The 25,345-nt window shown below is 41.2% G+C and overlaps 1 long non-coding RNA gene across 1 annotated transcript in view; it reads right to left on the bottom strand.

The window, feature by feature from the left end:
- LOC140845469 (uncharacterized) overlaps window positions 1-25,143 on the bottom strand; it is an 82,856-nt gene extending 57,713 nt beyond the window's left edge. Inside the window, exons 1-2 of the long non-coding RNA XR_012124240.1 lie at window positions 25,064-25,143; window positions 16,859-16,951 (exon numbers count right to left, since the gene is read on the bottom strand). This is a non-coding gene — a long non-coding RNA (uncharacterized lncRNA). The remainder of the gene's footprint in view (window positions 1-16,858; window positions 16,952-25,063) is intronic.
- Between the last annotated feature and the right edge of the window lie 202 nt (window positions 25,144-25,345).

A 25,345-nucleotide genomic window follows, 5' to 3' on the forward strand; every position in this document is an offset into this window, starting at 1 on the left:
TTTTATGATGTAGAAATTACAGTCCAGTAAAGCTATTAGCACACATACTTCATCTATTTTTAATACAGGTAAATAGGAAGAATTTGAAGATAATGACATGTAGCTACCTTATACTGAGAACCTTATATTAAGCCTCTGCTTAATCTCCTTTACTCATCTTAAGGCAAATTTCCACCTAAGCATTTCCTTAGCCATTCTGCTTTTACACACCATAGGATACTGCCTGGAAGCCCAGGACTCTAAGGTTAACAGAGGTGGACTATGAAAAATTAAGATCCAGTCTCACCCCCACCTCCATCTCATCCCAAAGCTCATGGGTGTTCCAGAAAACTTTCTTCCAATGTATCATCTCCAGTGAATCTTAACTATTTTGTTTAGCTATTTCTTCATGTATTAAGGGTATTATTATCTACTATTAATACTAATAGTATTAAGAGCAGAGAGAAAATAATTAAGTGAAAAATACTAGCCTAGAAGCCATGCAGAAATTCTCAACAAAATATTAGCAAACCACACAGATTAATAGTGAATTACACACCTTGACTAAGTGGGATTTGTCAAAGGAACACAAGATTGTTTTAGCATCAAAAATTAAAAAACACATGATCATCTCAACAGAGAAAAAAACACATTTGACAAAATCCCACTCACATTCATGACAAAAAGTTGCATAAAGTTGAAACAGAATGGACCTTCTCACCATGACAAAGGAATCTACAAAAACAAAGAACAAAAAACATAGCTACCATCATATTTAATGGTAAAACACTACATGATTCCACTTAAGATCCAGAACAACAACAAAACTGTCTGCTCTTGGCACTTCTATTTAACATTATACTCAAGGTTCTAGCCAATGCAATCATGCAAGAAAATAAAATAAATGGTATCCAAATTGAGAAAGAAGAAAAACTGTCTTTATTCAGGTCTGACATGATCCTGTAGGTATCACTTTCTAAGGAATTCATAAAACAACTAGAAATAATAAACAAATTCAGCAAGGCCACATGATGGAAGATCAGTATGAAAAAGATTGTATTTGTACTAGTAATGAACAATCTGGAAATGAAATTAAGAAAACAATTCAATTCACAATGGTATCAAAAGAATAAAATACTTGGGAAAAATATTAAGAAGTGTTCAAGACTTGCACACTTAAAATTTCAAAACACTGTCTAATTAAATTAAAGCTCTAGAAATATAGAAAGACAACACATGGGCATGTATTGGAAGACTCAATAGTGTTACAGTGGAAATTCTACCCAAATTGATCTACACAAACCCTATGAAATTCCCAGCTGTGTTTTTGCAGAAACTGAAATAGCCAAATAATATTGAAAAATAAGAATAAAGTTGGAAGATTTACATGTACCAACTTGAAAATTTACTGTAAAACTATACTAATCAAGACAGTGAGGTATTGACCTAAGGATAGTCACATAAACCAATGGAATTGAGGGTACCCCCCAAAAAGGACCTCCTTACATTTGCAGTCAACTGATTTTCAAAAAAGGATGCCAAGAAAATTCAATAGGAGAGAAGATTTTTTCAGCAAATATTGGGGGGACAATTGAATATTCACCTGCAAAAAATATTAATCTGGATATCTACCTAACACCATACACAAATACTAATTTAAACTGATCAAAACCAAAATGCAAGAGCTAAAACTATAACACTCCTAGAAGAAAACACCAGAGAAAAATCTTTGTGATCATGGGTTAGGCAATGATTTCTCAGATACTACACAAAAGCACAAGCAATACAAGAAAATATTGATAAATCAGCTGTAAAATTTTAAACTTTTATGACTCAAAGACACCATCAAGAAAGTAAGAAGATATCCACAGAATGAGGGAAAATGTATGCATATCATATATCTAGTAAGGCATCTATATCTAGATTATATAAAGAATTCTTACAACTCAGCAGTAAATAGACAACCCAATTTAAAAATAAGCCAAGGATTTGAATGGACATTTCTCCAAGGACATACAAATGGTCAATAACCACATGAAAAGGTGCTCAACATCATTACTCATTAGGAAATACAAATCAAAACAAGATACCACTTCACATCCAATAGAATATTTAGAATCTCAAAGTCAGATAATAGCAAATGTTGACAAGGATGTGGAAAAACTGGAACCCTTGTATATTGTTGGAAGTCTAAAATGGTAGGGGATGTTGCAAAACAGTTCAATGGTTTCTTAAAAAAATTAAACATAGACTTACCATACAACTCAGCAATTCCACTCCTAGGTATCTGCCCAAGAGGAATGAAAGTTTGTGTCTTTAAAAAAAAGTTTGTACAGAAATGTTCAAAGGAGCATTATTAATAATAGCAAAGAAGTGAAAAAATCCAAATGTCACTGCACTTTTAATATGTATTTGTTAACCCAACTAACTTGAACGTCAGTTTCTCTTGCTTTTTACCTTTGTTCCTGAACACTTCAAATAGTCAACATTTTGTATTCTAAAGATGAGACTTCCATTTTACCATCTTAGCTATTTCTGCAGCCTTATGCCCTTCCCCAGTCTCTCCCCTCCCAAGCGCTGCCTTTGCTATTGTCCTTACAAAAGTCTTCTGCCGTTGCTGGGCAACAAACTGTCCTACATCTGCCTTAAAATATTTGTTTGACTGTTTTCAGGGAATTACTAGTTGATCTTTTGAAAAATTGTTTTCACTGAATAGGTTTACAGGGAACTGGTGTTTTGGCAAATTGCCTTTAGGCAAATGGATTTTCAGAGACTGACTGAGCACCAGTGAACAACTCAGTCCTTCTGTACTGTCTGTCTCCCCACAGCTTCATTCTTCATTCACATAAATGAGTTCATTGACAGTCACATGTTTTCATTGTTTGAGCCTCTCAGAAGCTTCCAGACTTGGAGACCTTAGCTTGTCAGCTCAGGTTTGTTGACCTGCCTATGGGTCATTGTTAACAGAGTTGAAGGGTCCAGACCAGATAGCACAGACTAGCTGCCCCCTTCTCTTCTTTTTCAATAGCCATGAAATCCTTTTTTCAAAAGCATCCAGAAGTCCTTCATATATTCAAGGAGATGAAAGAAGACAAGTTCTTGGAGACTTGGAAGCCATTAAGCACACCCTCCACCATGCACACACCTCTTCCTCTAGTAGCCACTGAGTTCCTTGGGAAGTGACTCGGCATTCTGCATAAAGCAGTTGAAAAATTACTAGTTACATCCAATCATGTCTTTTCACAAACCAGAAAACTGAGGTCCAGGGAGTCCCAGTGACTTTGGTCAACTTCAAAGGGAAGAATAAAAAATAATGATAGGACCTGAACTCCCCTGAAAATGTGAGTAACTACAGTCAAATCCCACTATTTGTTACAGAAATAGCCTATGGTGTCCAAGTGGCTCTTCCCAAACTGACAGTGGAGAAAATGTGGACTTCTAGTCTATCAGATCAAGTTCCAGTTGTATTTCTTCCTGTTTATGTGAATTTAAGCTTCTGTTAACTTATCTGCACCTCAGTTCACCTATAATGAGTGGATAAAAATATCTGTGTTCTCAGATTGCTGAGGATTAAATGAGCTAATATATGTAAGTGCTTAAACATCTGCATGAGAGAAGGTGCACAAAAAGTCTTTCCCTTCCCCTTCCCCTTGCCTCTTAACCTTTCTCTCCTGCAGGCATAGGAACTAAGGATTTGAGCATGGGTTCCATCTTTCAAATGCAATCATCTCCAAAAGAGTTACCAACACTCGAAATAATCTAACCGCAAGTCCGAATGAAGTTCACATTGATCAGTCAATTAAAACCCACAAAGTAAATAAATGCTACAGGGAGCAGCAAATAAAGCCGAAAATAGTTAAAACCATATAAATTTGCATTAGAAATATCACTTCCCTTTGACGTCTCTCACACATCTATCAACCTTCTTTTGGCTCTTTAAACAGTCTTTTCCCCAAAACTCGACTGGTAGTTTCCAGTGTGTTTATAAGACACATATGAACCAGTAACTTTCCTAGAAGTTCCCAAACTTAGCTGTTCTCCGTCATTTAGGCTCTCAGAGGAAACAGTGCTGAAGGCCTGCTGGCTGGTTATCTTCTCCAATTCCCAGGTCAAGGTATTCCTAGAGAGCTCAACTATGTACCAGTGGAAGGAAGGCTTCCACAGAAAATTTGGAAATGACACTCTCGGGGTTTACCTGGAATTCTTATGAAGACTTCAGCTGGAGAGAAGAGAGAAGGAGGGTAGGAAGGGAAATATGTGGATCAAAACTGCTGGAAAACAAAAGAGAAGAGAGCAATCTCTAAAATCTAGTTTGCCCTGTATTCTTGAGGGTGAAAGGTCAAAGCAGGCAAAAGAATAACCTTGGAGGTTGAAATAGCCCAAGATACTTCCTCAAGGTCATTCTCATAGCTATCTTGTTGAAAGCCTTTTATATAATAGACATCAGGCTAGAAGCTTTTTAGCTATCATCACATTTGAACCTTGGACCCCCATCTAAGACTTCTTAACCCTTACTTCTGAAGGAAGGAAGAAATTTTGAACTTTGATCCCCCCCAAATGACAGTTTTATCCCAATAATAAGACACAAAAGATCTCCACTGGGACCACTCTGATTTTCCTTCACCACCCCTGAAATGCCTCTACTTTAAACACATCAAAAGTTCACTATTGCTTGTACACAGTACACCAAGCTCCTTACGTTGGCCAAAAAGCCCAGCATGGCTTCATTCCTGCTTCCCTGTCCTGCCTGCTGTTTTCCCCTCGTCCCTCCTTTCATCCTGTAAGCTCCAGACCTACACCACGGTGTGCCCTCTCCCTGCCCCTCTCCCCTTTCCCCTTCCTCACTCCGGCATGTATTTTTTCTGTCCCTCTTACCCACTCGGGGTCTCCCTTTGACTTTACCTGGGCCTCTCCCCAGCACTCGGCCCCTTCCCATCCCCTTGTTAGGTAACTCATCCTCAGATTTTCAGACCCCAGCTTTAGTGTCACCTTCCTTGGTAAGTCTTCCCAACCACCCGAAGGTGACATTAGGTGATCCCTTAAGACTGAGCAGCTCCTCGTCATGGACCCATGAAACCACACATAGACTCTGATCACCAACTATCAGAGTCGGAAAAACTTATTCCAGACTTCTCAGGGTTCTGGCTGGGAACAGCAACCATCAACGGACATTTCTGAAGTGTTAGAGTTAGAATATGAGTGCCAGCCCCTTTCTGGGTGACTTCACCAACACAGGCTCATGAGGTGATGGGGATACTCTGCTGTGCAGGCACCCAGGTCCCCAATCCAGTTCTGCCTAGAAGGGGAACGTGTCAGCCTGACTTCTCTGTCCTTGTCTTTCTCTCTGTATCTATGTCTCTCATTCTCTCTCTCTCCTCTACTCCGTCACACCACTTCATTTATTGCACAAGTTGCTGATGAAATATTTCTTATCAAGTCATGCATAATTGGTTTAATGTCTCAGTCTCCCAAGAGCATTTGCATTTTAATAGGAGATGGTATTTTATTAGCATTGATGTTAATTATTAAGTAAAATAGCATTCATTTTTATAGCACTTCAGAGTTTACAAGGCACATTTACAGAGAGTATCAAATCTATACTCACAGAGGTAAAGACACAATCATGTTTTCATTAAAAGAAAACAGTTAACTGAAATTATGCTTTCTTCCTGTTTTGACTCTCCCCTTTACTTGAGAGAGGGTGCAATTTAAACTGAGGGATTATATGCAAACAACAAATGATGCTAAAGAGATTGTGAGGTATTCCTACATTTTAACAGAAAAATTTTATTTTGTCATGATTAGTAAAAAATGCTCATTGTAATTGTAGGGATCAGGAGCAGGCCACTGCAAGAGGTGCCATTGTCACATGCAGATTTCTGTGAGCTGAAAACCATCAAGGCCCAAAAGACTCAGAAAGATACTTTGAAAATCATCAAGGCCCAAAAGACTCAGAAAGATACTCTTCAAGTGCATGAAAAGAATCTGGATGGAAGAACTACTCCAGGATGAGACTTGTCGCCACAGACAGCTATAGTCTAATGTAAACTAAGGTGACGGAGAGGAATGTGACAAAGCCTGTTAAAAAATCCCCTCTGTGCCCCACTGTTTCTGTGTGGCACATCAAGTATTTTGTTTACCAAACATTTACTCTTTGAATATTCCTGTGAATTCCTTCCCTTCTCCTCTGAAGTCTCAGCTCCCTGCCCCCTTCTATGTTCAGGATGACATACGCACCTCACTGTCCCTGAATGTCTCTGAAACCCATATCTATGGCTTCCTTGTATGTACGGAATTAAGCTTTGGGGTTTTTCATCTGCTAATAGGTCTCATGTCAATTTGATTCTTAGATCAGCTAGAAGAACTTTGAGGGGTTCTGGGGTAAATGGCAGAATTTCCAGGATCTCATGCCTAGCTTTAGTCCATTTACATAACAATGGGTCTTTACTACTGCAGAGCCTTGAAGTCAATAGGGGCAAGGGGTGGGGAGAAAACTGCCATTCCTGGTGCCCAATTGGTCTAGTGCCAGTCAATCACCACAGGCCCGGCCAATAAAGTTCCCCCCAGAAGTGATGGGAGGGGAGGAGAGCATGAGTATCCCTGGAGGAGAGGGACAGAGCAGTGCCCGGCTAGTGATGCCAAGCAAGCTGTAAGAAATAAAAGCCTTTCTCCCAACCTACCCTGCCCCTTGTGCCCCTTCGGTTTCACCAGATTAATAGGGAATTTGGGCCAGGTGGGGAACTAGCTTACTCCAGGAGCTATGGGGATAGAGAAAATTTCTTCCTCCCCAGCATAACAAATATAAGAAGCAAAATTATAGCAATCAGTCATCATTAGACAAGGGTAGAGTTAATGTTCATGATTATACTGGAAACAAAAAGCTGGGATGTTAAGACATTTTGTCTAGCTTCCAGTTTTGTCCTTTTCTTTGCCTTCTCTTATACTTGGAAATCCACAGTAGAAGAGAACATGATGGTCTTTTCTTGTTGGGTCTCAGTTCTCTGAATGCTGTCACTGAAGGCTTTGAATAGAAGGAGGGATGTGACATGTCACGAGAGGAGAATTTTGCAAATCTTAATCAAATGGCTATGGTTTTCTTTTTTTTTTTCAAATCTTAATCAAATTGCAATGAACTAAGAGACTAGAAGAGGAAAATATTACCCAGAACACTAAAGATATAATTAGGTACAATACAGGGTTGTGGCCCTGAAGATGGAAAGCAAGGGAAATGTGTGTAAGTAATATGAATGTATCTTCCTGTCTCTGGCATTGGTTTAAGTAGCATCTTCCAGACATGTGAGGACTTCCTAAGCCAAGCAGCTCAAAATGAAGGAAAGCTGCTGTGGGTAAAACTGCAGTATTTCCAGAATCTCTCGCCTGGCCTTAGTGTATCTCCATGCAATAGGTGTTTTCAAGGGGTAGAGAGAAGTAGTCCATCTCCATATCAATAGGTAATTACAAGGGCCAGTGAGGACATATCTGGACCGGAGAGGTTAGGTGGGGCCTCTTCTTCTGCAGCCAGGTTAAAAGAGACACGGGAGAGCAGAAGTGGACTGCTTGTAAGAAATAAACAGGTTTCTCCCACTTTATTTCTCCCTTTGACTGATTTTGGTTTCAAAGGTATTTTGCCCCAGGATTTCCCCCCCAGAGTTACAGCTGCATTCAATATGATGATGCCACTATTTTTTGTCAGATAAAAATGTCTAACATTCTTTTAATAATTACTAAGAAGACTAAGAAATAGGACTGAGAAAAAATAATGACCATAGAAACAAATACAGGGGTGACCTATGTATTGGATCTAATACACATGAACTTTTAAAAAACTGTGTGTAGAGAAAATGGAAGTTCCATGGCCAGGATCCTCACCTGATACCCACTGTATACATGCAATGATGTAATACTTAGCCCACTGCACGGGTGCATACTTGTATACCCATCAGCGATAAGCCATTATTGTCTGTGTTGCTATAAAATAAGCTCCACCCAGTGCTACAGCAGAGCCTGGAGCACAGCAGGGGGAAGCAGGAGAGCCCAGAGAAGAGAGCAGAGACCGGAGAGCAAGAGAACGGAGGCTGGGAGTGGAGACAGAGCCTGGAGGGGAGGCAGCACCTGGCGCAGAGGCTGAGCCAGGGATGCAGAGACGGGCTTGCTACTTTAGACTGCCAGGTGCAGATGTGACTCTAACACTCAAACTACCTCTGTGAGAATAAAGCTTGGTATGAGCCCTTTTTACCTGCAATGTTCCCTTGTCATTTTTCGGTCTCACTGAATCCACAGTGAACTTGCCTCAGGTGAGACACTGTGTTAATGTGCTCAAAAACAATGATGACAGGATGTAGAACATTATCAGATAACTGAAATCTTTAAGAAAGAATCAAAAGGACATTCTAGAAGTGAAAAAGCACAAATAAAATCAGAAATGCAACTAATAGATATAACAGATGGCACATAGCTCGTAAAAGAATGAGTGAACTAGAAAAGATACCAGTAGAAATTATCTAGATAGAAGCACACAGGGACCAAAGAAATGCTGAAATACAAAAAAAAGAACATAAGAAACAAATGGACAATAATGAAAAAGTAAAACACATACGTAATTGAAATTTCACAAAAGGAAGAAAAACCATGCTTTCTACTATGCAATTTTCAAGTGCATGTGGAACACTTACCAAAAGCAAAGCCTCAATATAATTCAAAGGATTTAAATTGACTGAGATATATTTTATGATGGCACTGGATATAAACCAAACATCCATAACAGACAACTAGAAAATTCTCAAATATTTGAAACACATTCAATGACAAATCATATTAGAAAACATGTTAACTGTGTGATAGTGAAAACTTGACATTTTAAAATTTGTAATTCAGCTAAAGCATCTTTTACAGAACAAAAAGCTGAAAAGTCAGGTCTAACTATTCACCTCAAGATGTTTAAGTTTTAAAAAGAACAACAAATTAAAACCAAGGAAAACAGAAGAATATTATTAGGATACTCGATTAAATTCATGAGAAAAACAAACATGGAACTGAGAAATCAATTAATTCAAAAGTTGGTTCTTTGAAAAGTCTAATAAACTGAAGAACCCATTGCAAGGGAGAGAACAAATAACCAATGGAAGGAATGAAAATATAGATATCAAATGACATCAAAATGCAATATAATATAAATAAAATAATTTTATGTTAAAACATTTAACAATTTAGACAAAATGAACCAATTTCAAAAGAATATAAATTACCAAAACAGACACATAATGAAATAGAACATGCGAATAACATTATATCTAATGACAAGGCAAAAATTCTGAAATGTCCTAAAGTGCCATAAGGGCCAGAGAATGAGGGAGAGACAAGGGAAGGTCATCAGTCAATAGCCACAGGCCTTAGCTAACCAGAAACTCTACATTCCTGGATGAAGTCACTTCAACAATGATCTAGAAGGTCCCCAGGACCACTGCATCCCCACTGCTTGTGACAAGCATCTGACCATCATCAACAACCAATCTGTGAGCCTTCTCTATGGACTAACCACCTATCCCCAGATTCCTCTAGCATTAGCCCACCTCCTTATCTGTAGCCAATACGAATTTAAAGAACTTTCTTTCCTTGAGACCCCTCATAAATGTGCCCTGTTTCTTGAGTCGGGTGGACAAGCTGTTTCTGTTCTGGCCTTGCTGCTGGTGAAATGGAAATTTCCTGCCCCAGGACTCAGGCCTTATCTGGCTGCATCTGTAAAAGCTCAAGAAACCTTCTTATTTCATAGATCTCTCAGCCTCTAGAGTTCTTGATTTGTCACTACTAAATTAAGTTGAATTTGTAATTAAAAATCTTCCCACAAAGAAAACTATAGGCCCTGATAAGCACTTGTGAATTCTCTTTTGGCTACTTAAGGAAGAAGTGACACCAGTATTACACAAACTCTTCCAAGAAAGAAAAAAATGAGAGAACAATTCGGAATTCATCTTATAAGGCCAGCATAATTTATCTTCAAATCTAATAAGAATATTAAAACATACTATAATGGAGAATTACCTCTCAAGAAGAAAAAAAATCCTAAATAATTTATTATTTCAAATCTAAAAATAAATAGAAAGTATAATATGTTCCAACCAAATTTATTTATTCCAGAAAGGTCATTGGTATAGCAATCCGTAATATTTACCATCTTGATAAAATAAGAAGAAAATCACATGGTAATCTTTATGGATATGATAAGAATGATAAAAACTCAGTAAACTAGAAATACGAAATTTCTTTCTTAATCTGATGAAGAGTATTTATAAAAATCCTTCAGACATCCCTGTCTTTCTGGTCTGAAAAAAAAAAAAGCCTACAGCATACATTTTAGTAATGGTGAAATACTGAACAACATCCTCTTGAGATAAAAAATGAGACAAAGATATGCACTATAAATACTTCTATTTGACATTATACTAGAAGCCCTACCCAGTGTAATAAAAGAAGAAAATGAAATAGATAACCTAAGAAAGAAAAATATGATCATCCATTGATACTCTAATTATGTATACTGAGAATCCATAAGACTCTACACCTTACTTAAATTAACAAATGATTCTGTTCATTAAAAACCTTAAAAATACTATTTATTAAAAAATCAAACCACATCACATATCCAGTCAGTAAAGCTGACTAAAGATATGGAAGACTTCTAAACTGAAAAATACAATGAATTATGTAGAGAAATTATAAAAGATCTAAGCAAAGAGGAGAAACCACGGTTATAGATCAGAACACTCAACATGGAAAGGTATAATTTCTTCCAAATTGACTTATACATTCTATGCAAACCCTATCAAACCCCCAGAGGATTTTTTTCATGAATATTAACTACCTGACTCCAAAATTTATAGGAAATGAAAGAGTCAAGAAGAACCAAGACAATCTTGAAGAAGAACAGTTAGAGGACTTACACTACCAGCTATCAAGATTTATTATGGAGCTAGGGGTAATTAAGGCAGTGCAAAGACAAATAGACCAATGAAACAGAAAATAGCATACAAAAACAGACTCACACATGTAGTCACTCATTAATAACAAAGGTGACACTTCAGTTAAGTGAAGAAAGAATGCTCTTCTTAATTAATGGTGCCTTGATAATCCTGACTCTCTGCTTTATAATAGACACAAAATCTCAGGTGGATTATAAATCTAGATGAAAATGGTAAAATAACGGAGCTTCTACAAAAGACCTGAGAAGAATACCTTGACACCTTGAGTAGATAAAAATTTCTTAAACAAGGCAAACACACAAACAACCAATGTGTAGAAAAATATAGCAAATCTTAAGTCTTTTCATCAAAAGAAATCATAAGGAGGTAAAACACAATGGCAGGAGAAGCTATTTGAAATTCATGTGCCTGACAAAGGACTCAACACTGTATTATATAAAGAACTCCCTCAATCAATAAGTCAAAGACAAGTAATGAGGGGAGGGATGAGTAAAACATTCAACAGGCATTTCATAAAAAAGGATACCTAAGTGGTTAATAATCACATGAAAATAATAATAATGATAATGATAATAAGCAAAATCATTAGTCATAAGAACGATATAAGTTTAAACTGCAGTGTAGGGCCATTAGGTACCCACTAGAATGCCTAAGATAAAAAACACCATCAATAGTATATAATGTTAATGAGGATGTGGAGACATTAGGACATTCCTGCCCTACTGGCAGGACTATAACTTGGTACAACTTTAGAAAACCATTTGGTGGTATCTCCCAAAGTGAAATATATGTGTACCCTCTGATGCCACATTTTCACTGCTAGGTGTATACCACACAATAATGAGTACACAAATGCCCTAAAGGATGTGAATAAGAATATTAATAGCATGATTATTCATGACTGTGAAAACTGGAGACAACTTAAATGTCTTCAGCAGAATAAATAAAAAATGTTGTATATTTACATAATGAAATAATATACAATGAGGAAGAGGGACAAACCATTGCTACGTACAACCACATGGCTAATTCTCACAAACATAATGGTCAGTAAAACAAACCAGACACAAAATAGTATGTGTTCTATGGTTGCATTATATAAAGTTCAAAACAGATGTAATGAGAAGTCAGGGTTGGGGTTCCCTTGGGGGATGTCCTGGTAGGAAAGGTCATCTGGAGATTTGGTCACATGCTGTTTCCTGAACTAGGTAATAGGTACTGGGAAATGTTTATTTTTGAAAATTCATCAAGCTGTACTTTTATGATCTGTGTACTTCTCTGATATTGTTTTATAGAAGGATTGTCCAATAACAGGAGTAATTTTAACAAATTTGTGTGGCACTCCAAAATATTGCCCAATCTACTCTCCCATCCATGGGACTATTCAGTACTTTACCATCTTTTGGGTTTGGGTCCTGGAACACAATTCCAGTGTTTGTGAATGCGGTGGTGGGTGTGGGTTCCCCTACCAACAATTCTCAGGACACAGGTGGATGTCCTACAACTCAACCCAATTCTGACACCATCTACCTAGAAATAGCATCAGATCCCACAGGTTAAGGGCTCATCCTACAATACTGGCCCTCAACACACACCACTAAGGGACCACCGGTACCAACCCCTCTGTAAATTAGGTTTCCACAACCTCCAACTTGGACTCAATTAATATACTAACTCAGATCACAGAACTCAGAGAAACATTGTACTTACTAGATTACCAGTTTATTATAAAAGGATATAACTCAGAAACAGCCAGATGAAACAGATGCACAGAGCAACTTATAAGGAAAGGGGGCAGAGCTTCCATGCCTCTCCAGGCACGCTGCTCTCCCAGAATTTTAACGTGTTCCCCAACCCAGACGCTCTCTAAACTCCCTCCTTTTAGGTTTTGGTGTAGGCTCCATTACATAGGCATGATTGATTAACTCGTTGCCCATTGGTGATTGATTCAACCTCCAGCTCCTTCCCCTCCCCAGAAACTGGGAATGGGACTGAAAGTTTCAAACCTCTATTACAGGGTTGGTTCCCCTGGCAACCAGCCCCCATCCTTTTTAGGTGCTCTCCAGAAGTCACCTCCATTAACATAAACTCAGTTGTGGTGGAACTTTATGGCCCTGAAGTGATTTCAAAACCAAGGACAAGAGACCAAATATGACAAAGATGTACCCATAACTTTTATTACTCAGGGAATCCCAAGCGTTTTGGGAGCTGTGACCTAGGAACCATGGGCAAAGAGCAAATACATATGAGAAATCTCCTTTGATCATCAGAATGACAATATATATATTATATATATATATATATATATATATATATATATATATGTAAAAAATACGTAAATCACAATATTGTACCTGACTTTTAAATATTACCATCCAAGATATTCCCCTTAACTGAATGCCTGATGTGCTCTTGTGCTAATGATCAAGAAAAAATTCTTGTTGTTTTAATAGAAATGTATTCACCTATGATAAATCAATATTAATATCTTAAATATGTATACTTCAGATATGATAACATGGAGAATAAGGAAGGCTCTTTAAAAAAAAACTAAGACTTAATGAAAGGATTGTAACTAATAATGAAAATAATAGGAAATTAAGAATATGCAGAAAATTCTTGAGGTTTTTTTCCCTGAATTACAATGCCAATATCCGGCAGATTCAACTCTCCTGATTAAAATCCTGATGTAACTGAAAAGACAAATACACAGCGAAGTCCAAAGCCATTCTCTCCTGCTCTTTCACTGGTGAATCCTCCTTTACAAACGGCTCAGTTCCTGTGCACATTAGCCAACCAGCAGGCACATGGAAGCTTCAGCTGTTGTCTGCACCTAAGCCATGCCATGAACACCAAATTTTCCCCTCATGTGAAATACCTCAGTGGACAGCCCTAAACTCAGCTGTCTGATGTCCAAGCGGATGTAGAAAACAAGAACCTCAGTGGGGACAGGATTCCAAATGCATGTCTGCCTTCAGATAGTAGTCCCCTAACTATCTTCTTGCAACAGAACCTAGTCTGCAAAGGAGACAATTATCTTTTCTAGTGGGGGTTGCAGAGAGGAGAGGAAGAGAGCTGGGAAGGAGCGGGAGAGTTGGGGGATGGGAAACCAGCAAAGGCGGTGTTCGTTTTCAGGAAGCTGTTAGGCTGGATCTGTCCGAGCAGCTCGTATTTTTTTCAAGATGCGTTTTCTTTGAGGTCCCCCACTCCGGATACCCCAGTGCCCTCCTTTCGGCCCCAGCCCTTGCATCACCACGAGCCAGGGGAAGGAGCCTTGGCATGGCAGCGGTCACAGCTCTCTTGGATAAGCCTTACCGTAATCTTCATAAACCTCAACGCTCAAGGTGCAGAGGGAGATTGGAGGAAACTTGTTTTTCCGTTGGTTTCTCTCTGACTTCTGTGGCTAATCATTCCTAGAACAGGAAGCTGGAGTAATTTAGGTGGGAGACACTCTTCCGACCAGTCAGGTCTCCTCACCCTGCTAGGGTACAACTGATTAGGAAAAGCTTCGGGGTTACATAACCCCCTTCCTTCAGGGTGGTTTCTCGCCAAAAGGTGAATGGGTTGCCCACCCTTGAGAAAGAGGGCCGGGATCTCTTGTGTTTTCATATTGTTACTGCTGAATCGCAACGCCCCAGGAGGGCAGGAAAATGGACTCCATTCATTCAGTCAACAAGTGGCCATTGAGTGTCCACCAAGCCAGATTCTTGGAATCTATCAATAAACAAAATGAAGAGCTCTACCCTGATGGATGCATCGTCTAGTGGAGGGAGACAGCATAAGCAACAGTAAATAAGTAAATCATACAGTGTGTTAGAAGGTGGTAAGGGAAATCAATAAAAGCAGAGAGCATGGACACAGTGATGGTGAGAAGGGAAGCCAGGGGGTGCAATTCTAAACAGGTACCTGGCATAGGCCTCAAAAAGATGACATCTGAGCAAAGCTTGAAGAAGATAAGGGTGTCAATTATGGGACTCTCTGTAGGAGAAACAAAGTTCTAAGAGAGAGTGGTCCCATGTGTTCAAGGGATGAAAGTGGTCAGGGTGAGAGACGCAGAGAGACAAAGGGAGAGAAGAGGGGCAGGTGGTGTCAGAGAGATACAGGCCAGAGCAAACGGGGCTTTGCGTGTGATTGTTAAGGATTTGGGCTTGCAGAATCAATGAAATGATAACCATTGCTCCTCTGAGCAAAGCGGCAGAATCAGACCATTCTCTGTTGTGCTTCCTCTGGAGTAAGAACTAACAGGAAGGTCCTTCAGATATCATAATCAGCTGTCAGCATCAGAGGCCCCTGCATGCTTTTGGGTCAAGTCAGATGACCTTGAGGCCCCCTCATCTTCATTGGCCTGGGGGAGCAGGGGTGGTTGAAAGGAGGAGGGATGCCATCAGTCTATGAGCCTAACAATATGGTTTAAATCATTCAACTCTCAGGGGCTGAGAAAACAATTTTGAGGGTTTTTTTCCTGCAGAAGGAATGGCTTTACCTTGAGTCACCCCTCTCTCCCTTCTTCAAACTTCCTTGTGACCAAAGAGACAGATTCTAAGGACCACTGGCTAGGTGCAATCTACACCCTCAGAACACAGAGAAGATAAATGGCTATTCTGGACACTGGGGCCACTAACCCATGCTCCAACTCTCTGTTCTGACCACCCATAATGCTTTACGGGATGCAATCTTTTTTAAAGAAATAATGACACAATGAGCACACTATTATTTCAGTGATATGATAGATCAGGAGAAGTCTTTTTAGCTATCAGTTCCTTTTGAGCATGGCCACCAGCCTCTTGGACAGGACAGTTTGTTGCTCTGAAGGCAGGAAACCAAGGGAAAAAGACATGACACACTCAGAGAAAATCACGCTACAGCTATGCTGCTCTCACTCCTAAATTCCAATGAAAAATAGCAAGAAGGTGAGGTTAGGGGTAATGCATGGAGATCATTCAAGTAAGAATCACCAGCCATTGAAATTTGGATCGAGAAAATCATTTAGAGGTTGGCCAGCCTAATATTAACCTGAGGCCTATAGGTTCAAATCCAACTGGCAGATATGTTCTGTTTGAACTATACAGGCTTTTTTAAAAAATTTTGTTATGTAGTTGCAGGATATGTCACAAAATATTTGTATTTCTTGCTTCCCTTTAAGAATATGAGTATCTGGCAACACCAAATCTGTATCCCAACACAACTAGAGTTTAATAGTAGCTCTCATGTGAATCAGGTAAGTGGGGCCCAACTCACCCCAGCCCCCATCACTTACTGATTTCTGACCATTTCTTTCATTACAGCTCTAAAGTCATCGAGCCCTCATCTGATCTAATACCTTTGTATAAAACACAGAAAACTGAGGTTGAGAAGGAGGGAATAGTCTTCAGTCATTCTAGACACCCCCATAAATCCAAGAGCTAAAAATAAAAACCTCACAGGAGCTAAATTTACATAGGCCAGTCCTCCTCCAATCACAACCTGGCGGCCAAGGCTCCATAATACTCTGGGGTCCGGCTCTTGGTTATGTTTCAGAATTATTTTTAGTTTGGCTTTGATTCTGTTTCACACCGTGCCCCACATTGAGCTTCACTTGTGGCTTAGAGCTTGAACAAGCAAACAGGACTGGGGCCCCAGGCTATACCAGAGTTCAGGTGGAAACCATAAAACCACCACCTTTCACTGGAAGCTGGTGGAAACCAACTTCCCAGACTGGTTAGTGTCACTTAGACATTGGACTGGAGTCAAAATGGTGTGTCTGCCTGTCGCTCTTCCTCCCTTGGCACTGTGGCCTGGCCTGGAGCCAGTGGTGAAATGTACTAGAAAAGCCTGCTTTGGCACAGCATGACTCTGGACTTCTCCCGTGTGGTTCATGCCTCTGTCCCCACTTTTGGACTTTCAAAGGCTGTTCCATTTCTTACCCGTTCTCTCACTCTTCAGCAACGATATAAAACTCCCTGCATAATAACTTGCTGCTTTCCCCCAGGAAGTTCCAGCATCGGGCTTTGCAGTAACTGGGGAGGAAAAGGGTTCCATGAATCACAAAAAAGGTAGCGGAAGAATGTGGACGAACAGAATGCTTTCTTATTCATTCATGCACTTATTCACTCACTCAATCATTCTTTAACAAACCGGTATTGAGTACCTACTGGGCTGGGTGTTTAGAAGATCTAAATGTGACTGACATATTTGTCCTCCTCTCAGGGGCCTCACAAAACCAAATCCTGACCTTACAGCGCAACACGTGATGACTGAGGGGCCTCTCCGGAGCTTCATTTTGCTCACCTTTGGGATAACTGGTGGATCTGAATAAGGTCTGTAGATTAGTAAACAGTTTTGTATTCATGTTAATTTCCTAGTTTTGATAATTATACTATGGTTATGTGAAAGAATTTCTGTTTTTAGAAAATACACACGGGGTCCTTAGGGGTAAAGCACATCATGTCTGTAACTTAGCCTCAAATACTACTTGTACATAGAGAGAGAAGAATTAAGCAAAGTGGCAAATTCTTAACATTGAGGAATGCTTTGCATATTATACAGAGAGGTCTGGCTGTGCTTTCTGGAAACCCCAGATGCCAAATGTATCTCACCCATTTCCCATCTTCTGTTCAGGGCTTAGGATATTCACCACAAGATGGGAGACAGTGCGAAATGAGCCTGTTTCCTCAGTGATGGTTTCCCATAACTACGCATTCATCCATCCGCACAACAGAGCAGCATCATTAAGACTAGTTATCACAGCCAAGCCAGCTGGAGTCTTAAAAATTCATATCCTGGGATGCATAGTCCAACACCATCTCTTTGATTCCTGATGGAAGATAGAAGGATATCTCTACTGTAGTACATCATGCCAGCACACATGGATCATGCAGAAATCAGGTTGCAATTTGGCCCCTGGTGCTATTTGCACCATCTGATGGCTGTTTGTTGTTCTTGACCCCTATATGCCAGTTGGGCCATGCAGTCAGCTCCTATCCATTTTGAAAAAGCCACTGGTAAAATCAACCCTGCCCTGGACCTTTTGCATTTGAAGGAATCATGAAATGGCCAGTCCCAGAGAATGGACACAATGTAATCTACCACCCACACAGTGAGTCAAGAATTAAACAGGACAATAGGGGACAAGACTTTGTCCCCTCCCTCTACCGGGCTAAGACAATCTAGAGAAAGTACAAGAGTGCCCCCTTCTGCCCAGAGTTGGAATCTTTCTCATTGCCCCATCATACGTTTCTGTCTCAAGGACTTAAAAATCAAGTCTTCCAGATAAAAACATGATTCCAGAACACACATTTTTAAACTATGCTATAGCTGTCCCTCAAACTAGCACTTATCATCTACAATAAGATTTCGCCCTTATTATTTCATTTCATCCCGTCACTGACCTCAAGAGCAGAGCAGTGACCATCATACCCCCTAATATATCAGTAGGTGAAGTCATCCAAGGTCAGGGAAGCTCTCCTCTGTGTCTACATCTTTAAAATTCAGCAACTGAAAAGAATGGTTTCTAAATTCCCCTGCCTCCCTGACAGTATAGATGGGATTCTGTGATTCCTGATGGAGCAAAGACTAGGGAAAATTAGGAAATGGCCATAGGGATTACCCACAATAATTTATATCATTCTAAGTAAAAAATACAAAATTTGTTAATTTTCCTGTTGGGAGGTGACACACCCACACCTATCTTCCTGGTTTCCCATCATCCCACTATTCTCTCCTTCCCTCAATGAGAGCCGCCAGAATGGAAATGACTATCAAATCTGAAGAGAAAATTTACTAGACCTGCGCTATGCAGACAAAAGGTCCTGGACATGTACATACCAAGGTACCCAAACATATAAATAAAGGTCTAGAAGGATGTGCACCAAAGTGTTAATAATGATGTGCTCTGAGAAAAGTCTGCAGGGAAGACAGTCCAGAGGTGACTTCTGTCCTATTTGTCATATTTTACTCTACCACTTTATAAGAAATGCATTTATCTATTTCTGTACTATTTATGTATTAGTGTTATGTATTAACTATGCAAATAAACATTAACTTTTTTACATATTAGCTATGCAAATGAACCTTTATGCAAAATCAAAAACATTTCTACCTGACACCTCAAATGTCAGTTGAGGCAGAGGGACAAATTTTGTTCTACCCAGATCTAGCCACTCTGAAAAACTACCCAATGGGGGGCCCTTTGCAGCTCAATCAGTTGGTAGGATTTTAAGAAGATGGACCCAAACATCGGTCTGAGTGTTGGACCAGAAAATGACACTTTAGTCCTTTCCAGTCCAAAGATTTGACTGAATGTGCTAAGTATGAATCAGTGCACTGTGTAATGGTAAGGCCTGGTTTAACCTGGGTGGGAGAGACTTTCCACCCTCCCATTGCCACCTAATATGCTCACCTCCATAATGGGTGCCCATGCACGCGCATGCGCGCACACGTTCTCCTGCTCTCTATAGGGGCAGGGAAATGAGTCAGCTCCAAATTGAGGCATATTCTCACATCCCCTGGTCAAGGATTCCAGCCTAGGGGAAAAGGGAGGGGTAGGAATCTAATGTGCAAGCACACTAATAAATGCGTGACGTTTGAGTTGGCAGGAAAGAGAATGGGCTTTCATGGCTGACTAAACAAGCAAACTGGGTTCTCAGTGGGTGCCGGCTGCTTTCTCCATCTTTTGGGTACACGCAGATAAACTCAGACGCAGTGGTCCAGCTGTCTGCAATTACCTACATGCAGGTGAAAATGGCTAGAGTCATTGTTCTTTTATTAGAAAGCCAAGAGGTTATGGATTCACAAGATGAACTGCTGAGGTAAACAGAAAAACCTGGGGCACTCTAGGAGCTAGCACTCTATGGTAGGGAGAGGGTGGCTGCCTGCAGACCCTCCTCCTTCAAAGCCTGAGACTGGCATCAAATTGCACTCGTCAGTCCTGGGAGGAATTTGGCATAGACTTAATGCAGCACAATGGCTATACTCACCTTGAAAAATAGTTATTTTGTTGTGGTGGTGGCTGTCTTCTTGAAAGTTTAGAATAACCAGACCAAGAAGGCCTGTTCATAGCTGATAACAGTGCCAGAATAGAAAAATACTTTGCTGAACAGCCTAGAAGGAGTAATTAACCAATTATTTGGGCTAAAAAAATGAGTTGAGAAGAAATGGAAAACTACACTTGGAAATGAAAGACCAAGTTCAACATTCAGCTCTGATACTCATTACCTGTGTGATCTTGAGCAGCACAAAAAATCTCTCTGAGCCACAGCTGTCATCTGTAAAATGGATAGAATGCTAATATGTAGCCCAAGGATGTCATACAAAACCATAAAATAATTCTCATTAGTCTTTGGATGAGGCAACTGAGACTGTAAGAGTTAGGATTCTCCAAGGACATACAGCTAGGACGTGGCAGAGCCCAGTTCAAACTAACGTGTATTTGATTGCAATGTCAGTTCCTTCCATACCATCTGCCTCTACTGTTACATGGGGTTTGATATTGATTGACTGAACTCCATGCATCACTAGCTCCACCCCCGTCACCCAACATGAAGTCTATCACATAATAGATGCTCATCACACCTATTGAATGAACCAACCCGTGAATCAATAAATGAGTGAGCTAATAAATTGTTGGTTAACTTGCAAATGCTATTAAACAGTTACATGCATAACACATGGAATTTGATTGTTTCATGTTCATAAAATAAAATTACATTTCTCCCTATTTGACATGGGTTCAAATGTTAATGTGTGTATATGTGTTGGCATCTATAACACTTATGTGTTGTGTGCTCAAAAGAGAGAGAATCACAAGAGAATAAGATAAAGGCAATCACCATCACACTAGCAGCCCCCTCAGTGCAACATGGATGCGAGGCCCCTGTCTTTGGAACCCTGGGAGCTCCCTGGATATTGTCTCCCCTCCACACCTCAATGGACAGTCCTTACTGCAAATTGCAGAGAACTGTCTTTGAGGAGCAATTCTAGCTCCTTTTTCCATCAGCGTTTGGTGCTCAGAAAAGGTCAGGTTTGAAATTGGATCTATTCTCTGCATTTCCAAGGTTCTGGCTCAAAGTGAAACATCGGAGAGCTTTGTGATCAAATAACCAATGTGATCAGATAACCTTTCATTACACAATAAAGGCCACCGATGCCTGCCTCCACCTTGCCATGCTGAAAAAGGGAGTCTGTGGAATGCTGCACTTCTAACATGGGCTCAGAAGTGTAGCTCTGGCCTCCAAGACAACACCCAGCTGCCCTTTCCACTCGCATTTTACATTGTATGTTTTCCAGATCCTTATTCTATTACCTCTTAGGTATAGTTTTCACTGGACTGGAAAGATTAGTGAACTTACAGGATCTTAGGTAGACAGGAGCCATCAGTGTGATTCCTACTCCACCACTTCCCAGCTACGTGATGTGGGTGAGTTCTTTGACACCTATGAGCCTCAACTTTTTCATCTGTAAAAGGGGAATAATGATACTTAGAGGCTTAAATGTATAACACATGTGAAGTGCAAAATACTAATCAACAGGAAAGGCTCATTAAGCTGAAATATAATTAGCAAATAAAAGTATAGTTTTTGAATATGTAAAAGGAGAGTGAGATTCATATAAAACAGGTGGCATGAAATGATAGCCCTCATTCTAAGCCCAGCTTAGGCATCATCTCCTTGGCGAGCTTCCCCTGCGTCCACCAGGCACAGCTAAGCAGCACTTCAGCCTCACAGAGCACACTGATTTGCGACCATTGGTCCACCTGTCTGTACTCCTCCAACCAGACCATGGTCAGCCCAAAGGCCAGGACCAGGAGGTCTTATGAATCCTTCTATCTTCACCACTCAGCACAGGTCATTCACTAAAAAATGCATATTGAAATTGACTTGAAATTGTGGTAACCAACAGGCGAGGGCTGTTCAATCATCAAACATCACACTAAGTTGCAGTGCAAAGAAAGATTATGTCCTTTTGAAAATGATGGCATTGAGGCTCAGACAGAGGTGACTCTCCTAAGAACAGAGCTGTTACCAAGCTCAGACTAGGTCTGGGGTCTTTTACCCCAAGACCAGCACTGCTTCCACCACTGAATATCTGCTTCCAGATAGGGCTGCCCAGCTAAATTTGAATTGCAAATAAACAACAAATAAATTCGTTAGCATAAATATGTCCCACCTAGTATTTAGGACATGCCCATGCTTAAAAAAAAGTATTTGTTATTTATCTTAAATTCAGGTCTCTCTGAGAGTCCTGTATTTGTTTTCTCTGAATTTGGCAGTCCTACTCCCAAACTCCAACATAGACCCAGCTCATCAGCGTACAGAAACCTGGCTGACATGGCCCAGGTGGCATTTTTTTGAAAGCGGGAGGGACAGGGAAGAAAGAACAATGTGGCGCTAAGTGGGGATATGCAGATTCCCTAAAGCCACAGGAGAGTTGCTCCAGATACCTGCAGAAGAGGCACCCAGAAAGGTGTGGTGAATAGCAACACAAGAGAGAGGGAAAGAACTGGCTTTATAGATAGAGTCAGAATCCCGGTGAGACACTGCCTCTGCCCATCTTGAGACTGTAAAGCTATAAAAATACAATAATGGCCTCACACGGTCATTGCAATGATATGGTGAGATAATGTTTGCTTAGTGCTAAGGCCCGGCACCCAACCAAATTCCCTAGTCCTAATAGTAGCTTTAGTGTTTTGGTTTTTTTGTGTTTTTTTGAGGGAATGAAAAGTAGCATTTTTTTAACATACTGCATATGCCCAGCCCTGACATGAGAATTGTACATATGTTATCTTAGGCAAACCTCTTAACAGTTATCCAGGGCAGTTGTTGTTATTAATTACAACTTACTAGGGTTCAGAGAAGTTGACCTACCTGCTCAAGGCCACACAGATGCCCAGCAGTGGACCTAAGATTTGACCCCAGATCTGCTTATGATTAAAAATCTTTCACCAATTCTCCAAGCTGCTTGGAGTTATCCTTTGGGGTCTTTGCCTGTTGGTAGCCTGTTGAGGGCTGCCACCCACTAAACTTGCAGCCATTCCTTCCTGGAACTGCCTTCTGACCCCTACCTGAGGCAAGGTACAGGGGAGCAAAAAGGATCGGCCCATGCTGCCTCTCAAAGATTAAGTGCAGGAAGGTCCAACCTGAATGGGACATCCCAACAGGGTCCTGCTGCTCTTCCAGAGCCCACTAAGTGACCAGCCCCTGGCTTCAAGGCTGTACTTGAGGCTGCGACCTCCTGTGTACACCCTGGGGCCCTCTCTCGGCTCCATCTCTGTGGGCTCAGAGCCAGGGGTGGGCTGTGGAAAGACATGAGGGTGGACAAGTCTGAATGGAGCCCCCCCTCCAATGGTCACCCCCACAGCCCCAATTCAGTTAAAGATTGCAGGAAGTGGTTTGTCCGTTTAGAAGTCATCTCAGCTCTGGGGCCCTTCTGAGAAATGAACTTGCAGTTCTCTAAAGATAGATTGCGCAAAAACAGGAGGGGGCAGCCCCCAAGGACCCTCGGGCAGCAGCTCTCCTGAGGACCTGCCCAGAGCTCTTCAGTGCCCCCACCCGTGCCCCAGCCCCCAGCAGCTGCCCGGCCTGGAGGGACCAAATCAACACTCCGCCATGGCGTGTGCTCTTGTGCAAGGCTCAGGTTTTGTATCCCCAGTGAACAAATTTTGTTCTGAAGAGGCAGTGGGGGGTGGGGGCGCATAAGAAACAGGGAGGGGAGCCAAAGATGGTGGGGGTGGGGGCGGGCTCTTCAGCTGTTCATGTCATTTATTTTCCATGAGACCTTAACTGTAATTTCAAACTGCATCTGGGTTTTCCAAAACTATGTGATTTGACGTTAGGTTCAGAGAGTTTAGGCCTCTCTCCAGACTCCAGTTCTTTTATGCCATGGAAAACAGGTGGCAGGATCTAGGAGAGAGCAGGGATGTGAGGAGGGGGACTGAGGTCTGCTGAAGGAGGCACAAGTGAATAAGCAATTGGCTTGGGCATCGGGAGGGTGAGGACAGAGGGGTGAATCCACTCAGAAACTGAAATTTCCTAGCAATCAGATAGAGCTAGCCTTTGGTGGAACAAATCTGCACCATATTTTTTACTTCAGACAGTAAGTTTTTATTCAGCTGGTTTTGGAGAAAGGGCATAACCTTAAAGAACTAATAGACACTTGAGGCTTCTGTATGCCATCAACCCATATCCTCTATTACCAGTCTGATCAGAATTACTTAAGCAGCCCTCAATGCTTATTTCATTTGTTGGTGATCTTCTCTCCCGAGTATTGGGAATACAGAGGCAACCAAGATACAATGAACTTAGAATCTAGGGAGACATAAAAAATTGTAGACAAAGAGAAGACCCTGCTATTCCATGTCATAGGATGAGTATTGCAAAGCATAGGTTGGCACACGAAGAAGGGAGCACCTCTCTGGAGAGGCAGGTTAGCTGTTGAAGAACATCAGCCAAGCCCTTCCTGGAGGAGATGGCCACTGAGCAAGATTTTGAAAGGTGAATTCAGCAGATGGACAAGGTAGGCAAGGCCAGTTCCGGCATGAACAAATAGCAGGTACAGAGGCATGGAAACATCAAACTGCCTGGAGCCATGAGCATTTGTAATTGTTCAGCAGGAAGGGATACTGGGCGCAGTGGGATCAAGGCCCCCTAAAGCATGTGACCATGGGACACAGGGGACAAGGATCTTCTGTGAGCTCACTGAGGGCATAGTGGGCTTTGAGCCAACCTGGAACCCTATAAAAGCAGAGACAGTAGCGCTTGGAATCCCACCATCAGAATTCTCTAGCTAGGCAGACTTAAACATCACTTCACCTCCTGGTGCCGAGCTGACCATGACACACTCACCTACGAGAGATCGCTAGCATGCCTGTGAAGAAGCCTGAGCCCCAGTGGCCATCTCGAGCCTTGGGACAAGCTGCAAACAGAGCCCGTTCCCAGTGGCGCCAGCTCACTCCTCAGGCACAGCCCTGCCAGCCCCTCTTCTCCCACTTTACCACCCCAACTAGCCTGAACAATGACAGTTTCTGCACCCACCCGGGTCTCTGTTCTCCCTCTCAAATGTTCCCACTGTTTCCCTGCACCTTACCTCCCTTGAACCTCAAACCTTTCCACTGAATGCTCATTCTTCCTACTTACCTCCTGGACTTAAACCGAACCCCAAGTAAGTACTTCAGGGAGCCACCTCCCCTCCTCTCTTCTCAGAATCAAAACCGCAATCCCAAATTAATCTCACACAAATGCTTTCTTTGCCCTTTTACAGGGCTGGCTGAGCACAGGTGGGGAAAATCACAGAGCTGTGAAACAGTGCCACACCTCCATGGCTCAAGGGCAGAGGTGCTGTCAACACCTGAAACCTTGGAGAATCAAGGTCACTTTCCCATTCTTTTCCTTCCACTAGTTCACCAGCCTCTGCCATTT

The sequence above is a fragment of the Manis javanica genome, chromosome 2 (assembly GCF_040802235.1).
Source record: "Manis javanica isolate MJ-LG chromosome 2, MJ_LKY, whole genome shotgun sequence".
NCBI lineage: Eukaryota > Metazoa > Chordata > Mammalia > Pholidota > Manidae > Manis > Manis javanica.